Raw genomic sequence first — 19,722 nt, 5'->3', positions numbered from 1 at the left:
GGTGTCCCCAAGCTCTGCATTCTTCTCCTTCAGCACCTGCACCTCGGTAGCCAGGGAGGCCTCCTCTTCCAGAATCTGAGAAACACGTGCCTCAGCATCAGAAGCGCATTTCTCAGCATTAGCAGCAGATTTTTTGGCCTCGGCAGCACATTCCTTAGCCTCAGCAGAACTCTTTTCAGCATCAGAGATCCGCCCTTCAACATCAGAAAGACTGCTCTGCAACTTCTGCTTCTGAGCAGCCTCTTCCAGCAGCAGATTCTGGGCCTTGTCTAATTCAGCTTGGATTTTGAGTTTGCTCTCCTCGGCTGCCTTTGTCTGCTTCAGGAGCTCCGCCTTCTCAGCTTCCAAGAGAGGAACTTTCCTCCTCAGAAATAAGGACATCTGGAAAGACTGCCAACCCAGAACAGAGTATTAAATAAATAAATAAATATATATATATATATATATATATATATATATATATATATATATTGAGGAAGTCAGCATGTGTTCACCTCAAATGAGTGCTCAGCTGCACGGTCCACCAAATCATACAAAGCTCTTTTCCCCAATGCGGACTCAGGTGCAGGGAACAGCAGCTCATCCATTAGCCCCAGATTACGCGCGGATTTGGCCTTGCTAAAATCCTCCGGAAATGTTAAGGCAACAGCTCCAGAAACGGAAGCAGCTCCAGAAGCAGGGATGGATCCGGAGGCAGGAGTAGCACCAGAAGCAAGAATAGACTCAGTAACAGGGGTATAACCAGAAACAGGAGCGGATTTGGAAGCGGGAAGGTCCTCAGAAGCAGGCGGGATGTTCCCAGGAATCGGAGGCCTCACAACTAGAGCAGTGGCTTCGATGGGAGTCTGCACCTTGGCTGGACCAGCAGCAGTAGACCTTCTTTTCGCACGAGCTCCAGAACCAGCAGCAGGAGCGGTTTTCCTCCTCAGTAGGTTGGGAGCACCCTTGGCACGCTTCTTCTCTCTCAGAGCCAGAATGTCAGTCAGTGAAACTTTAGATTTTGCAGAACCTGGAAGCAAGTAAAATCAAGTCAGAACCAGAAAAGTATCAAGTTTCCAAAAGCAGAAAACCGTCAAAGAGGATAAGACAACGCACCAGTCGACATTGATTCACGTGTCTCTTCTTCCTCCATGAGCTCTTCCTCTTCCACCTTCGAGGCAGACACAGAATCCTGGATCAGGTTAGAAAAGTCTTATGTTTGTCTGGAGGCCCGAAAAGCTTGGTAAGAGATGAAACCTTGTCGGAAGATGGAGTCAGATAACGCAGACCATCTCAAAAAGTCAAGTAAGGAAATATAAGTGTCAAAGGAAAAAGGTTAAAAAGTAAGGGCATGAAAATACCGCGAGTAGACCGCCAGGCGCTGACGATATAATCAGTAGGGGGAGGAAGCATATCGACTTTCACAAAGATGAAACGAGAGAACCACTTGCTATCATCAGGATTTACAGGAAAGATGATGCAATTTTTCTCCCCATCCCGCACTCGAATGGTCACCTTGCCCCGACTAAGAGACCTGACCAAGAATAGATGGGCAAGATCTGAAAGACCAATATCATAGCCAAAATGGCTATTCATAGCATGAATTGCAAGCAGGGTCCGCCAAGTATACGGAGCAACTTGACAAATAGCCAAGCTATTCAGATTCAGAAACTCCTTGACCAGAGGAGGAAACGGGAACCTCAGACCCAGGCGAAACGCATACTCATACAAACATATCCACCCCTCTCGCACGAAATCAGCTTTCTGACCAGGAACGGGTATGTGAAATACCACTTGATCAGAAAACCCGAAGGTCTCCTTGATGTAAGCAAGGTCCTCCATGGTAAAGTCGGAATCACGTGAGTGCTTCGAAGAAAGGACACCACCAGAAGGGAAAGGATCGGCCGGCGCCGGAATCTCCATGACAGAGGTCGAGGAGGCAGTTTGATGTGACATGGTAAAGTGGAAAAAGAAAAACAGAAGGAAAGGAAACAAGCAAGGAAGAAGACGATGTACCTGTGACGGCCGGAAAGGAAGGAATATTATGTTAATTAATGGAAGGGAAGTAGGAGTAATAATTAAAGGAATAGGAGAAGAGGGAGGTTACCGAGGGATTAAATAAAGAGGGAGGTTGGGAGTAATGAGGCGTTGAAGTAAGGAGAGAGGTCTTGGGGAACTGGAAAAGTGGCAGTAGGTTATCTCAAGTGGGGGAGTTATAATCATCAGAAATAACTGTCCAACTTCGCCAGTTCTCTGCATCACAAAACAGAAATTCCCGCCTAAAAATTTTGAGACAGAAATTTGGGGGCAATTGTTAGGGACAAAAATCGCCATTTTGTCAAAGCCGGCGTGGATATCACTCATTGGTAGAAAGCAATTAAGTCGGATTGATGATGTGGCAAAATGAAGGCCATAAGATCAAGTGAAGAAAACACAATTGTGTTAGTAGCCCACGTGCGAAAAGGGAGAGATTGGGCCTTGACTATTTCAACAACTACTACCTATTTTCATGGCAACAACCCAAGATTCCAGGAGCAGGATTAGGGGAGGAGTTAACAAAATTTAACCTAGCTCCAACAACTATAAAAGAGGGGATTATCTCACATTCAAGGGGGCATCCGAACTTCAGCAAGTAAAACATAACACTCATCAAAATTCCCATCCTCACTTGGTATTAATTCACTAGCAAAAACAAAGTCTTGTATTACCTTACTTGCGCATTTACTCTCGATTATAGTGCAAAGTTGGTGGGATTCCGACTCCCCCCACGGTTGTTCCCATATCGGGTTTTCCGCGTCACCAAAAAGTTCCTTGTGTCATATTCTCATTTCGTTGCTCATTCGTTGATTATATTTGTCACAGTCAAACATTAATCGGCCGTAGAATAATCACTATCACTCACATAATTAAATTCGTAATCGGTAAATTTTTACCAAAACAGGGATCATAATTGAGGCGTGTCAAAACACTAGTTAGAGGATATTCGCTCGTTGTGGCAAGCGAGGTCTTGATAAGGTACTGCGACAGTTCACAGTTGGCTCGAAAATACGGGTCCGGACGAAGAATAAATATCAAACGGACCAAATATACGATATATGGTATTGAGGAAGAGGCGCACCAAAGATGGGCCCACAAATAACGAACTTATAACGAATTTTCGAAAATTGATTTGGAGGGAAGCTCAGGAAGAGGCGCAGCAAGAGATGCGACTCTTGGAAGAGGCGCAGCACCTGCTGCGTCCTTTTCTGGATGTGTCTCTGTCTAAGTAAAAACTCGATAAAAATCGTGTTTTGTTTCATAATAACAAAACATAATTCCGTCAAAACTCTCTCAAATTCCAACAATTTTTCGTCAAAATTTGATAAAAAAAGCTTGCATTTGCCATGACTAATAGAGGTATGTGTCTTATTTTTGCATTAATCTTCCGTATTTACGCAATTTGGACCGACAAATTAGGGTTTCCAACCCTAAAATGTTGAAAAATTTGGGGCTTTTCCCCCAAATGATTTTGCCTTGTAAAATTGACTTTGTAATTGGATACTTGGTTGTATAAGCATCATAACCATGTGTTCATTTTGAATTTTCATTGAGTATTAAGAATTTGAGCGAAAGTGTGACGGTCTCACACGGGTGATGGGTAAACTTCCTACCATCTCGGAATTTTGATTTGTGACGGCTTTTTCAGGACACTTTTCTAGGGCATAATTGCCGTAATAACAAAATGCTGTTGAAGTTCCGACTCGAACCCATGACTAGGCTTGAACTTAGGCTTGACCTGACCCACACTACCACATGAGCGGTCGGGTTTCGGGAGAAATGGCCAAGGATGGCGAGAAAAGAGCGATTTCGGAGATTTGAAAGCTTGAAAATCCCCTAATTAAGGCTTGTCGTCACTTGACTCGGCCTAATTCATTTTAATTTCGCAGGTGACGAGGCTTCTACGTCCAGGAAGACTACCATGGACGTGGACACTGTTTTTGACCCTTCCCTTACGCTCGAGGAGGCATTAGACGAGGCTTTTGCTGCTGCGACGGAGGCTCCTGAGGACGAGGTCGTCGAGGAGGAGGCTGTTGAGGACGAGGCCCCGAGGCAGGCAAATGTTATACGAGGTGGTCGTCAACTGAGGGGGGCACCGGTGTGGGCTGAGAGATGGGATAGCCGACATCTCATCTGGGCGGCGGAGAGTCACCTGTCCTACAGGACGGTGAAGAGCTTGGTAAATCGAATTCACCATTCTTTCATGTACCTTCTTTTATCCTTCTTTTGCTATTCCTTTTCTCTTTCATTCGAGCTAAAGATAGCTCTTACTTTGAATCAAAATAGGAGGCCGGGAACATCAGGTCCTTTTCGGGCTATACTACGATGATGGAGGCTTACGGGAGGTTGTCAGCGGAGGAACAGACCATCATCGAGTTGGGAGCTTTTGGAGCCTTGGTACGAGCGTGGAGGGACATCAAGGGAAGGAAGATCCAGGCTAACCTTTGCCTGATTCGAGCTTTCCTTGATCGGTTCTGGGACACGACCTCGACCTTTCACATGCATTTTGGCGAGGTTGGGCTCACGTTGGAGGATTACGACATGATTTCTGGCTTGCCGTGTGGGGCCAAGGTGTTGGTGTGGCCAGAGACGGCCATGAGAGTGGACTCGGCTGAGGCTAGGAGCTTGATCGCTTGGAACCTGGCGGCGAAAGCTGTTGCGGTTCCCGGGTTGGTGCCGAGTTCCTACGTCCGGGATTACTTTGCTGGGAAGAACCCGACGATGGTGACGATCGATGGGAGGGAGACGACTCCATCTCCTTGTACTGCGGAGCAGAGAGTTCGTTTGTGGCTCTGGTGGTTCTTGTCTTTACTCAACCTTAGAGACAAGGGGGAGAGGCTGTCGACGAAGCTTCTTCCATTCCTTTCTGACTTGAGTGGCCTAGGTCGTTGGGACTGGGTCACTCCCGGCTTTGCGGTCCTCACTCGCTACATGAGAGCCATGGTTCGCCCTCAGTTGGTGGAGAAGGGGACTTCTCCTGCCACTGTTGGTCCTTGACTGTATCTGGAGGTATGAACCTTCATTTCGTATCATGAAAGATCATTTCCTTTCCTTATCGAATCACGAAAGATCGTCATTGATTATCTTGCTTTACAGGCGTGGGTGTACTCCTACTTTTCAAACTTCGCACCCAAGAGGACGGAGCCGGGGGAGAGAGCCTATCCCGTTGTGAGGGATTGTGTGATGTGTCGCAAGAAGAGTCACCGTTCTTCTCATGACGTCTGTCAACGGGACGTGAACGCTCTGCAACTGAGTGGCGTGAGTATCAATTTCCTTTATTTGCTTTCTCATCACTTTCTTTTAGAACTGATCATAAGAATGACCTCTTGCTTGCTTATCTTAGTGGGTGCCCAGGCCTTGGGCGGACTACACTGGCGCTCCTCCTTTTGTGGCTGAGGTCCTTCTACCTAGGAGCTCGAGCCGATTGCTGCTTAGGATGTCGATGGGTCCTGTGTGGTACTTTGGCGAGCGTTTGACTCGCCAGTGCTCTCGAGATGTCTTCACGGTCCCCATCGATCTTTCTCGGATGATGTTTAGGAAGCCTTCCGATGCTGAGAGGGAGGCTGACCTGGCAGACGTCGGCGGTGACGCTCTCCTTCTTCCTGAGGAGGACTACTTCGCGTTCCTCTACTGGAGGTTGGCGTACTGTCCGGTTGTGGTGAGTGCTTTACTTTTGATTGGCTTGAAAACAAGATGAATGATCATCGATTAATGGAAACCATTTGAATTTTTATAGGAGGTTGAGGCGGCGGGCGTCGAGCTCCCAGCGTACCCCGAGACCCTCGAGTACACCGACGCGGCGGGGATGACGACGGTCTCCGAGCTTCGCGACTTCGGCAAGGCGGTGACAGATGCTGGCCTAGACGAGTGGCAGCATCTGATTCGGAGGGTAAGTTCCCCAATTTAATTAGCTTTTGTATAAGAATACATTTGTTTAATTCTTGTCCAATCATTGAGAATCCTTGTTTATTGAAATGCAGGTAGCGCAAAAAAAAAAATGAAACGGGAGTGAAATGATTCCCCCAAAAGAAAAAATAAACAGAAATGGGTAAGTGTGCTTGTATGACGAACATGTCGATTTTGCCTCGAAAAGCGTGCCCGTAAGATTAGGAAACTCGAAATATGGTAGCTCAACGGAATTACCAAAAATAATAACCCATATGAACAGGAAATTACGCTTAAGGAATTAGGAAAGATCCAACGCAGAAAATCACAAAAAAAAGTATGAGGAAGAGGCGCAGCACGAGCCGCGTCCCTTGGAAGAGGCGCAGCTCGTGTTGCGCCCTTTCCCCAGTGTGTCCGTCCTGACAGATTTTAGGAAACAACTTTTATTATAAATATAGACGTCGATGGAGGTTTTATTCACATAATTCTTCCGTCTTTCTTCCGTCTATTACATAAAACTCTCTAATTAATCATACAACATGAATCCTTAAAAACCCGTCTCAAAGAATGGACAAACGAATTCTCAAATGTGGAGAAACACGATATGGGTGCCTACAACTTTGGGTCGATTTCGAGCATGAAACTAGTTAAGGTGGTCAAACCGTTCTTGGATGCTTGTCTTGATTATTGGGACCCGAATTTCCACGTGTTTGCCTTCCCTGGAGGCGATATCTGTCCTTTTCTCGAAGAAATTGCTGCATTTGGCGGTTGGGACCCAGAACATATGCCTGCTATACCCTCTACTTCTCAAGGGTATAAAAACAAATTTAGGGATTTTCTTGGATTGACAAGAGCTGAGGTTGACCATCTTGTGACCTCAAAGGGAGTCCGAATGCTTGATTTCATCGATCGGTTCATAAATAGGGCAGACCCTTCCATCTCCCATGTTGCGAGACATAGGGCATTTGGGTTTTGCCTATTGCATGGTTATGTCCTCCAAGGGCATGTTGATGAGGATATGAGAGGTGATCCTCGCTACTTGAGCTTAGTTGAGCAAATGGAGATGCGAAGGAGCCCAGCTTGCCTATGTTTAGGAGAGATCCTATTGGGGTTGGATAACAAGAAAGCCAACCGTGACCTTCCTTATTTAGGAAGTCCCATCATTTTGCAGGTAAAAGAATACAACTTTTTTTTTATTTTCGTTTTTTCGTTTTTTTTTTTCGTTCTTCTTTTTTTGTTTTTTTTTTGGATACTAATGCCTGCTTTGGTAGGTTTGGCCCATGGAGCGTTTGCGGTTGATCGAGCTCCTAGTTAATGTTCCTGCTTATCATGCTCGCTCAATTGCAATGAGGACCAGGCTTTACATAGTGGACATTACTCGGATTTTCAACTACTGGGAGAACAAGTTGAAGAACGAGGATGGTCCCTTGATTAGATGGATTGTACCATGGTGGCATCTCAAGTCTGTTACTAGAGTATCGTCTTTGGATCCTACTCGATCAGTGCGCATTCCTGGCTTGGATTTTATGATATGCATCTTCCCAGAGAGACTGATGAGGCAGGTTGGCTTGAAACATATGATTCCGAAGCTTGATACTGTTCCGCAGACTGCCATGGCGCTTACTACTGAGAGTCGAAGAGAGTGGGCCATCAAATAGGCTCAGAGAAATATGTGGTTCCTAAACTCTTCTGTTAGTGCATTATGGGTATCAGATTCCTACTTGCAATGGAGGAAGGCTACTACTCCTGAGGAGCACGAGAGGCTAAGGAAGCGCGAGCCTGTTGATTACAAGGTTCTTGATGTAGAGAAAGAGAAAGAGAAGCATTTGACCGAGGGAGAGGAAGAAGCCGGATTCCGAGTTGTTCATCCGTCGAAAAAATCGAAGACCTCTTCTGTCGTTGAAATGGTGGCTGATAAGAATGGTAAGGCTAGACCACGAGAGAGACCATTGGTGATTAGATCTGAGATAGCACAGGAGCGCCCGACTCGTGGTCGAGATTAGAAATATGACAAGATTGACAAAGGCAAAAGGAAAATTGAAGAATAGCCTAAGTCTTAGTATTATTTATTATTATTACTTGTAATAAAATGGTTGGGTTTTTAGAATCCTAGCCTATTTATCTTAGCATTATTTTTTATTATATGGCATATTATTATTATTATGGAAAGAAATGAATAAAAGATTGATTGGCTATGAAACCGTTGTGATTTTCTTTTATTATTCTTGTCGAATTCCAAAAGCATATGCAAATGTCCTTCTATTTACATTTAAAAATAATGGGTTGTATCATGTGAAGGACTGCCTACGTATTCATTTTAAAATGAAATCAAACCCTTACGCGTAGTTCAAGTTAATGTAAAAGAATAAGTGTTCTGAGCAAGAGCTTGTAATGAACTAGAAAATAAGCATGAGCTTTACTTACTCCTAAAGCACAATTCAGTTTGTTTGATGATACAAGGATGACGAATTGTCAAAATGCAAGAGCAAAGTGACATAAGCTTTATTTCAGCTGGCCAGGGGCCGTTTTTATTTCGTGCCACATGAGGTTACACGAGGCACGTTTTTGTTCCTATTCTAGGCATAATATTGCTTTAGTTGGTCGAGGTTAGTTGGGTTGGCAAATTCATTCCCATCTAGGTCTGTGATTCTAACCGCACCCCCAGGAGTATGGACTTGACTAGAAATGGTCTGGGCCAGTTGGGTTTGAACTTTTCTCGTGGATCAACAGGTAAAAGAGCTCTAACTGATTTGAGAACTAAGTCTCCCTCTTTGATGTTTCTTGGCTTAACCCTTTTGTTGAAGGCTCGTTTGATACGTACCTGATATGTTTGCACATTGTGTAAGGCGTGCAACCTTCGTTCATCTAGGAGGATGAGTTCTTCATATCTATCCTTCTTCCAATCGGCTTCTAGAATTTGACTTTCGAGTAGAATGCGCAAGGACGGTATTTCTAGCGCAACTGGTTACACGGCTTCCATGCCGTAAGTCAAATAGAATGGAGTGGCCCCAGTGGGCGGTACTAACAGATGTGCGATATCCCCATAAGGCAAATGGTATCTTACTTGGCCAATCTCTATAATTGTCAATCATTTTCTTGAGGATTGTGACAACATTTTTGTTTGTTGCCTCTACTGCGCCATTAGTTTGTGGTCTATATGGTGAGGAATGGTGGTGTTGGATCTTGTACTTGGCTAGCAATTGCTCAGTCTCAGCCTGGAAATGTTACCCATTGTCACTGATGATCTCGTGTGGGCAACCGTATCGACAAATGATGTTGGTTTGTATGAACTTTGCCACGTTCCTGGCTATGAGACTAGTGTAAGAAGCCGCTTCTACCCATTTGGTGAAATGTAACACCCCCATACTCCAAGTGCCTTACCAGGACCACTCAGGTATAAGGATGCCACCATCTCGGTTACCCGAGGCATGATAATCATAAGACAATGAAGAAACATACTTTATTAAATAAGTTTAAGTGATTACATTATAAAACCAAAGCTAACAAAAGGAATTACAAGGTTCTCATACGGTCTACAGCTAAAACTATCAAAGCTACTAGACTTCGTCGACACACGGAAGACTTCTAAGCGCCACGTGATGACTCATCCCGGCTATCCCATACGCGTCATATCACACCGCTTTCAATAATCGCTCACCACCCCGAATGGATCACCACGATTTTTAAAACATTTAAACGGGGTCAGTACTAATCACACAATTCAATACATATATCAACAATAAGATAAACAGACAATTTTGAATGTCACACACACACACACACACACCACCAACTCCCATCGTCTCAATACCGACCGTCCTTTGGACCGAGCCGCGCGATGGGGGACCGCAGCCGTTCCCACCTAAGCCCCGCTCATCGTACGAGCGATAACCCTGTCCCATTAATGTGCACATCCCCTTTCGTGGCGGGTTCCACGAAGGGCGAAACTAGGGCGTGAGATCACTCCCGCAAGTGACCCCACTCAGCCGAGAACGCATCTCGAGAACCATCAACAAACACAACCACAATCACAAACACAATTACAATTACAATCATCATATCAATCACTAACTACAGCACATCACCAATATCCTATTATGGGACTAATACTGAGTAGGAAATCCTACCTGGATAGCACAACACGCAGACGGTATCTACAGCTGTCTCAAAAAGCCTCTTCTATGAACTCTCCTCCTACCATACAACACATAGATACTACTATTCAATTACTATTCATAAAAACCCCCAATTCCTACATTAGGGTTTCACTAATCTTAACAAAACATTATATAAATTACATTAAAAGCTTACCCTCGACGCAAGGAATCCAACGACACAAACTACGATGCAAACCGACCGTCTGAACTCCGGGAATTGTCAAGAACGCGATTAGGAAGAAGACAAGTTGCTTTCTCTCTTAAACAGGTTTTAGGTTTTGTAAAAAGTGATTTAGAACAAAGACGAATTGGTTTAAATACCTTAATCGCGTAATTAACAAAACCCGAGAAAACTCCCCCGTAAAACCGGACACTCGATCGAGTACCCAAGGTACTCGATCGAGTACCCCCCTACTCGATCGAGTACCCCAGCTACTCGATCGAGTACCCAACAGGTCAGAAACTATTTTATTTCGCAACTTGCCCTTACTCGACAGAGTAAGGGCTACTCGATAGAGTACCCCAAGACTTATAAATACGGAGTATTACAGTCTTCCCTCCTTAAAAGGAACTTCGTCCCCGAAGTTCAACCCATACATAAAAACAACCATACTGACTCGACCAAGACACAACAACTTAGCTAAGGACTCGAGAACTCGACCGAACATAGAACATGAACTCTTAACCCCCATTCTACCAGCTATGTTTACTTCCACAACATGACTCACTATATCGTATCTACCACATATATATCTTTCACGACACCAACTCCATACATAACCAACTACCATCCTCTAATGCTGCTAGCTCCATAATATCATCAACTATCAAATCCAATACCAAGACACTCATAGACATCAAACGGAATGTTACATTCCACCACCCTTAAAAGGAACTTCGTCCTCGAAGTTTACTCACACTCATAACATCATCCTCCAACTGTCAACATTATATAAAATATTCCCCCACTCTGAAGCATCACACTACTACGAGCACGGCCATGGCCCTTTTATAAGTATTGTCCACAAAACAAATCCCTCCTTTACGCTACGCTAACACTCTACTTCCAATTATATTACCGCATGCACCACCATGAAACTCTCTTTTATTGCATCCTACTCCTCTTAAGACAAATGTTACGTCCTCGTAACTCGCTAATACTAAACCCTTAGCTATATTATCTCATTATCCTCATCACCACCCTATGTCAAAGATAATCGCCTATAACCTCATTTCCATAATCACTCCTATTTCTCAAGGCTCTCTTACTTCAACAGTTCTCATACTTCAAATCAATCGCACACCCCTAACCTATACCATAAGGCTCGTAGCAAAATCACCATACTAACTCTCCATTATCACTGCAAACCAGCATACCTCGCTATGTAAAGCACTTATCTTCCAGAAGCATAACTCACGATCCGCACTCGTTACGTACACGCACACTAGATCCTCAAGTTCTTTCTTTCATTACCGCAAAATTCATACACAACTTAACATGACACTAATTTCCCCAACACCCCACACTCTTTGTCTCAACAAAAGATTATGAACTACCTGCCGCTTTCAGCTCATTACAACACATGTTCCACGAATCATTTCCCATTACCATGTCTACCGATGTCTCATCTGAAAACAAGATCAACATTACCGTAACAACCTCTCACAACCGCGTCCCATCAACAGATTATCACTATCCCATGACAACAACGAAACATATACAACTCTATTTCACATCATACTCTACCTCATTCCCAACTTAACCTAGTAACGAAAACATAAATAAGCAAGACAATTTGTCTATCAAAGACAAATCGAAACTCGTAGAGAGCAACATCAAACAAAACAACAATCCATGTATAACTGGTATGTACTTTCGAAACTCGAATCATAATCACCCCGCCTACTCCACCACAACCGGTGACGGCATCACAACACCGCCACCAACAGCCACACCATAGTGCGAAAATACCCGCATCACAACACTAAATATCGAGCCCGGATCACCACCCGAGGCACCACAACCACATCGATAGACATCACACTACATACGATTCCATAAATACTGACTCGGAAATAACCTTTCGGACAAGGAAACTTACTCCAATCCACTTTACTCTATCACAACGCAACATATTATATGAAATAACAGATAAGCATCTCATGAACATCATCTCTACCATTTCACGGAATACACGTGTGTTATTAATACACATAAAATTATAACTAGCCATGTCAAATTAATCAAATTATTACCTTTTTGGATATCATTCAATTAAACTACCGTGTCCAACATATATATATTACAGAACATTCATAAAATAGCTTTATAATTATCACACCGTACCACTTCTTGTGAGGTCAGAACCTCACACAAACATTTACACATATCATAGACCCGTAATCACAACCAACTAGTCAATCCTGACCACGTAAGTTACCACTCAACAAAGGTTACTCGTTGTCCGAGCTTAACTCGCATGCCCCTCATCACATTCTTCCATTCGCATCACGGCGCCTTCCGCCATACATAACCATACAAGCTAACACTCATTATGAGAAACCACCTCCTAAGACTATGTCTTATACTTCCTGACAACCATACTTTTATCAATTCAGTCTTTACAAAATCGGCCTCTTTAGAATTGCCACTTTTCTAATATACACTTTTCCTTAACCACTAGTCAAAGACCATAACACTACCACTTTGTCCAGGACATCAAACCTCTTCACTCATCTCTAAATATCATGATTTCTTTTCTATCTTTGGTTAACATCCCAAACAACGAACATCGAATCCATGAACAAAATTATCTCAACATTCTTCCCAATATTTTCCTTAATTGAATCATCATCCATTTCTCCACCAAAATCTCATATCATGCAGATATTCTTCTAACTTCTTACTTTCCTTAATTCCTCGAAACTCATTATCAATCATGTTGTCCTGAAACTCCTATATAACCTTGACTAACATCTTCGTGATACTATCACACATTTCGATGATTCCTTACCTTTACATCACATAACTCCGGTGAACATTTTCCTCAACTTACTTTTATCCTTCTTTTCTCTTTACACTCAATAATACCAATTTAATAGCTCAACTCCTTATTACTTCTATCTAACCCTTTTGTGCACCAATTACCTTCTCATCGCTCCAAAACTCAAATCCCATTATTTTATATCGATATCATCTCCCTCTTTCTTACCACAAATATTCTCTTATTATGTCATCCATCACCCTTGCCACTAATACATCCATAGAATCAACATTTACTGTTCAACAATTGCATCTCCTTCTTACATCTCTAGAAATCAAAATTCCTTTCATACCGCCAATTACCCAAGGAACTCACACAGTAGTTTCATCTTTTCATAAACCTCCCAAACTCACTCCTTTGTCTATAAATACACCTCGCGACATGTCTCCACAAAGTTCACTATATATTACTCTTCTCAACCCCTTTAAACGAACTTTCACTACCTAAATCCATAACCCACACGACTCCTAACCATTTCCCTCCTTAACTCTTTACACATCTCAAGCTGCCACTATCCACATTCTTACTTTCAATCTTTTCATTCTCACGTTCATTATACTCACATCATCCCTTGTCTATATTCACTTATTTCTACATTACTCAACACACAATCATATCACTCATCCCGTCTCGCAAAACGTGCGCCTTGCCTCAATAAACTATACCAATCTTCCTTTTCTTTTTCCACCATCTATCATAATCACTCATAATTCATGTCCTCCCCACCGAACTCATACTCATCATAGTGCCACTCTTTACAACATAAGATTGGGTAACTTACGCTTCAGGACCAACACATACGTAAAACAATGCATAAAGAAGTAATAAAACACCTTTGAATTAAACGTAATATGCAACGAATGTCAAAAGACAAACATACGACCCGAAATACGCATATGACCTGTACAGACCCCACTCGATCGAGTACCAGAACCTACTCGATCGAGTTGAGGCTACTCGATCGAGTGCCCAACATGCTCGATCGAGTGCCCCGACTCTTAACCCAAATAGACCTTTCGATCTCGACTTACTCGACCGAATAGCCCGGCTACTCGATCGAGTGACCCCATACTCGATCGAGTGCCCGAGGTACTCGATCGAGTGCCCAAAAACACGATTCTGGTCAAAATAACGACAAGTACCCACTCGATCGAATCAAACCCACTCGATCGAGTCATGCAGACTCGTGAATACTACCCGCATGTTATCTCACATACCCTAACGTACTATGCATTCATTATTATTTCAACATTATGATTACAACTACGCATTCAAATCTGCGCGACTCCTCATACAATCAACAAAATAATCTACTTCGTGTTATTAAGTGCCACGTTATAAACAGCCATCATGCTTTTCATCCAATTCGTTATACAAAACACATATCATTGAACCTCTATTCTTCATGTTACTACTTACCAAAAGTCAAACATTACCACCTATCATGCTCATATAACATTCAACTTTCAATCATGTATTACTCGCATGTTTTAAATTTTCATAACTTTTCATAACACAAACCACACCCATACACTACAAATCCTATTTCCATGTTGCTAATACAACAACATTACAAATCCACTTCATCACACATCATCATATACGAACTACTTTCTTTTTCTACCATATCATTCATCATTCTCATATACTTTTCCAACGATTCCAACCAACATGTCAACCAACTATCATGCAACATGCTTTCAACAAACCATATACAGCACAATTAACATACACGTCGCACATATACACACGGACTCCACGTTCCCATACCATGTGCGGCTTAAGTATCATGGGGCCAAGATTTTGAAGTGAGGGCGCCTACTCACCCAAAACCTAGCATCGGTCGGGGCTCCCATTACACATACACCAGGTTCATTTTATTAGACTCCCTATGTTCATTATGTTCATTTGTTACAGTTCCAAGATCGTCGCTCGATACCATTTGTAACACCCCCATACTCCAAGTGCCTTACCGGGACCACTCAGGTATAAGGATGCCACCATCTCGGTTACCCGAGGCATGATAATCATAAGACAATGAAGAAACATACTTTATTAAATAAGTTTAAGTGATTACATTATAAAACCAAAGCTAACAAAAGGAATTACAAGGTTCTCATACGGTCTACAGCTAAAACTATCAAAGCTACTAGACTTCGTCGACACACGGCGGAAGACTTCTAACCGCCACGTGATGACTCATCCCGGCTATCCCATACGCGTCATATCACACCGCTCAATAATCGCTCACCACCCCGAATGGATCACCACGATTTTTAAAACATTTAAACGGGGTCAGTACTAATCACACAATTCAATACATATATCAACAATAAGATAAACAGACGAATAACCGTCACACACACACACACACACACCACCAACTCCCATCGTCTCAATCGATCGTCCCTTTGGACCCTACCGCCCGGTGGGGGACCGCAGCTGCCGTTCCCACCTAAGCCCCGCTCATCGTACGAGCGATAACCCTGTCCCATTAATGTGCACATCCCCTTTCGTGGCGGGTTCCACGAAGGGCGAAACTAGGGCGTGAGATCACTCCCGCAAGTGACCCCACTCAACCGAGAACGCATCTCGAGAACCATCAACAAACACAACCACAATCACAAACACAATTACAATTACAATCATCATATCAATCACTAACTACAAAGACATCACCAATATCCTATTATGGGACTAATACCGAGTAGGAAATCCTACCTGGATAGCACAACACGCAGACGGTATCTACAAATTTGTCTCAAAAAGCCTCTTCTATGAACTCTCCTCCTACCATACAACACATAGATACTACTATTCAATTACTATTCATAAAAACCCCAATTCCTACATTAGGGTTTCACTAATCTTAACAAAACATTATATAAATTACATTAAAAGCTTACCCTCGACGCAAGGAATCCAACGACACAAACTACGATGCAAACCGACCGTCTGAACTCCGGAAATTGTCAAGAACGCGATTAGGAAGAAGACAAGTTGCTTTCTCTCTTAAACAGGTTTTAGGTTTTGTAAAAAGTGATTTAGAACAAAGACGAATTGGTTTAAATACCTTAATCGCGTAATTAACAAAACCCGAGAAAACTCCCCGTAAAACCGGACACTCGATCGAGTACCCAAGGTACTCGATCGAGTACCCCCTTACTCGATCGAGTACCCCAGCTACTCGATCGAGTACCCAACAGGTCAGAAACTATTTTATTTCGCAACTTGCCCTTACTCGACAGAGTAAGGGCTACTCGATAGAGTACCCCAAGACTTATAAATACGGAGTATTACAGTCTTCCCTCCTTAAAAGGAACTTCGTCCCCGAAGTTCAACCCATACATAAAAACAACCATACTGACTCGACCAAGACACAACAACTTAGCTAAGGACTCGAGAACTCGACCGAACATAGAACATGAACTCTTAACCCCCATTCTACCAGCTATGTTTACTTCCACAACATGACTCACTATATCGTATCTACCACATATATATCTTTCACGACACCAACTCCATACATAACCAACTACCATCCTCTAATGCTGCTAGCTCCATAATATCATCAACTATCAAATCCAATACCAAGACACTCATAGACATCAAACGGAATGTTACATGAAATAATCGATTGCCACCACAATGAAACAGTGACCTCCTGTTCCGGCTGGGATGATATTCCCGATGATGTCGATTCCCCAAGCAGAAAATGGCCAAGGAGACGTCATGGTGTACAGTAACAAAGGAGGGACATGTTGCACATTCCCGAAGATTTGGCAGTTATGGTAATGTCTGACATATTTGATGCAATCGGATTCCATTGTGGTCCAATAATATCCCAAACGCGTGTTTTTCTTTGCCATCATTGGTCCACTCATGTGAGGTCCACATTCTCCATCATGGACTTCTTCCTTCACTTTCTATGCCTGTGAACGATCAAGGTAACGCAAGACTACACCAAGAGGTGTTCTTTTATACAATTCTCCTTGCATGAGGACGTACTGGGAGGCTAATAAGCATATAGCACCTTGTCCCCTCTTATCCATATCTGGTGGATATGTGCCGTTGAGTTTGAAGTTCAGAATTGCTTGGAACCAAGGTTCCTCTGGATTTTGTTCCTCATTTGTAATTTGGTGCACATAAGCTGGCTCTGACCGTCGTTCGATGCATAAAGGCATTTCTACCATATTATCCGGCATATTAATCAAGGATGCGAGTTTTGCAAGAGCATCTGCAAATTGATTCTCTTCTCGAGGTAGGTGTAGGTAAGTTACTTGATCGAAGAATTGGGCAACTTGGTCTATCCTGGCTTGATAGAGTGCTAAGCTTTCACTCCGAATTTTCCAAGATCCCATAATTTGGTTGATGATCAATGATGAATCTCCATGTACCCGAAGATTCTTGATGCCTAAACCTACTGCTGCTTGTAGCCCAATGAGGCAAGCCTCGTATTCTGCTGCATTATTTGTCGCCTCGAAGTCGAGTTTGACAGAGAGTGGTGCATGCTCACCTTCAGGAGAAATGAGCAACACTCATATTCCAAATCCTCTTAGGTTCGACGCTCCATCAAAATAAAGGTCCCAGGAGTCTACATCGGTTTGAAGTATATCTTCATCCGGAAACGACCAGGTGTCTATTGTTTGTGTATCATTGATGGGATTTTCTGCGAAGAACTTGGCGACAGCGCGTCCTTTTATAACTTTCAGAGGTACATATTTGAGATCGAACTCTGAGAGCATCAAAGTCCATCTCGCTAGGCGTCCATTGAGAACGGGTTTTTCGAAGAGGTATTTGACAGGATCCATTTTGGAGTATATTTTAACGGAGTAGCTAAGCATGTAATGGCGTAGATTCTTCGTTGCCCACACAAGAGTAAGGCATGTCTTTTCGAGTGGCGTGTACTTGCACTCATACTCCAAGAACTTCTTACTAAGGTAGTAGATAGCTCTTTCTTTTTTTCCCACAGTTTGTGCTAGCATAGGTCCCATGGCTGTTTCAGTTACTGTGAGATATAAACCAAGAGGTTGATCTCGTTGGGGTGGCATGAGCACTGGTGGTTTGGTTAGTATCTCCTTGATTCGGTCGAACGCCTTTTGACAGTCGTCATCCCACATGGTGTGATCTGTTTTCTTTAGCTTTTTGAAGATAGGTTCACAGATCATGGTGGGTTTCGATATGAATCGACTTATATATTGCACCTTGCCCAAGAATCCTCTAACTTCCTTCTCTGTTTGAGGTTGCGGCATTTCTATTAGAGCTTTGATCTTGGAAGGGTCGATTTATATTCCTCGTTGACTGACAACATACCCCAGAAGTTTGCCGGATGTTACCCCAAATGCACATTTATGAGGGTTGAGCCTCATATTGTATTTTCGTAGTCTTTAGAAGAACTTTCAAAGGTTATCAATATGCCCCTCTCTATCCTTGGACTTGACAATCATATCGTCTACATACACCTCGACTTCTTTATGCATCATGCCATGTAGTAGCGTAGTCGCGGTGCGTTGATATGTAGCCCCAGCATTGATTAACCCAAATAGCATAACTGTGTAGCAACATGTACCCTATTGAGTGATGAAGGCGGTCTTAAGCACGTCTTCTATGGCCATCTTAATCTGATTATATCCTGCATATCCATCCATGAAGGACAACAATGCGTGATCTGTTGTATTATCCACCAATATGTCGATATGTGGTAGAGGAAAGTCGTCCTTGGGACTCGCTTTGTTTAAGTCTCTGAAATTAACACAAACACGGATTCTCCCATCCTTTTTAGGTACGGGTACTATGTTGGCTACCCAGTCTGAATACTCGGAAACTTTGATGAACACGGCTTTGAATTGTTTATCGACTTCTTCTTTGATCTTAAGAGCCCATTTTGTCCTCATTCGACGAAGCTTCTGTTTTACGGGTTTGAAACCAGGTTTGATTGGGATTCTGTGCTCTGCGATATCCCTGTCGATCCCTGGCATATCTTTGTAGGACCAAGCAAAAACGTCCTTGAACTCGTGTAGGAGGTCTATAAAACTGGCCCTTTCGGCGCGGCTCAAGGTCGTCCCTATCCTAAGTTCTTGGGGTTCTAGTTCGGTTCCCACATTGATGGGTTCGGTGTTTTCTATGACTGGTCCCCCTTCTCCCTCTTGTAGTATTTCTTTAGCTATGTAGGGAGGTATTTCGATTGAGTCTGGGTCTGGGTCATCCTCATTATCATCGTAAACAGAATTGCATTCAGAATAACACAAAGAGTAAGTAGAACCTGATTTATTTATATTAAAATTTGAAAAGAGTTGAAACAAAGAAGCCATCTGTTTGGTAGTCAGTGGGAGTAAAGGGACATCTATTGGGACATTTCCCGAACTACTGTTACTACTTGATTTTAAGCTAGGAGAAATAAGGGGAGTGGGAGTGACGACATGAGGAGACTCTTTAGGGACTTCTCTAGACTGCGATTCTGATTCCGACTCTGACTCTGACTCGGATTCGTCGTCTTCTGGTTCTCCTTTGAACATCTCTCCTTCTCTAGTGGTGAGCTTGAAGGGTCTTTTTGGTTGTTCGTCCACTTGATTGACTTTCTCCATCATTTTTGCTGATTCAAACTGGTTTCTGTGATCAAT

Source organism: Silene latifolia, chromosome 11, assembly GCF_048544455.1.
Source record: "Silene latifolia isolate original U9 population chromosome 11, ASM4854445v1, whole genome shotgun sequence".
Classification (NCBI taxonomy): Eukaryota; Viridiplantae; Streptophyta; class Magnoliopsida; order Caryophyllales; family Caryophyllaceae; genus Silene; species Silene latifolia.
The sequence above is the reverse complement of the archived record's forward strand: the minus strand, read 5'-3'. Positions refer to the sequence as shown.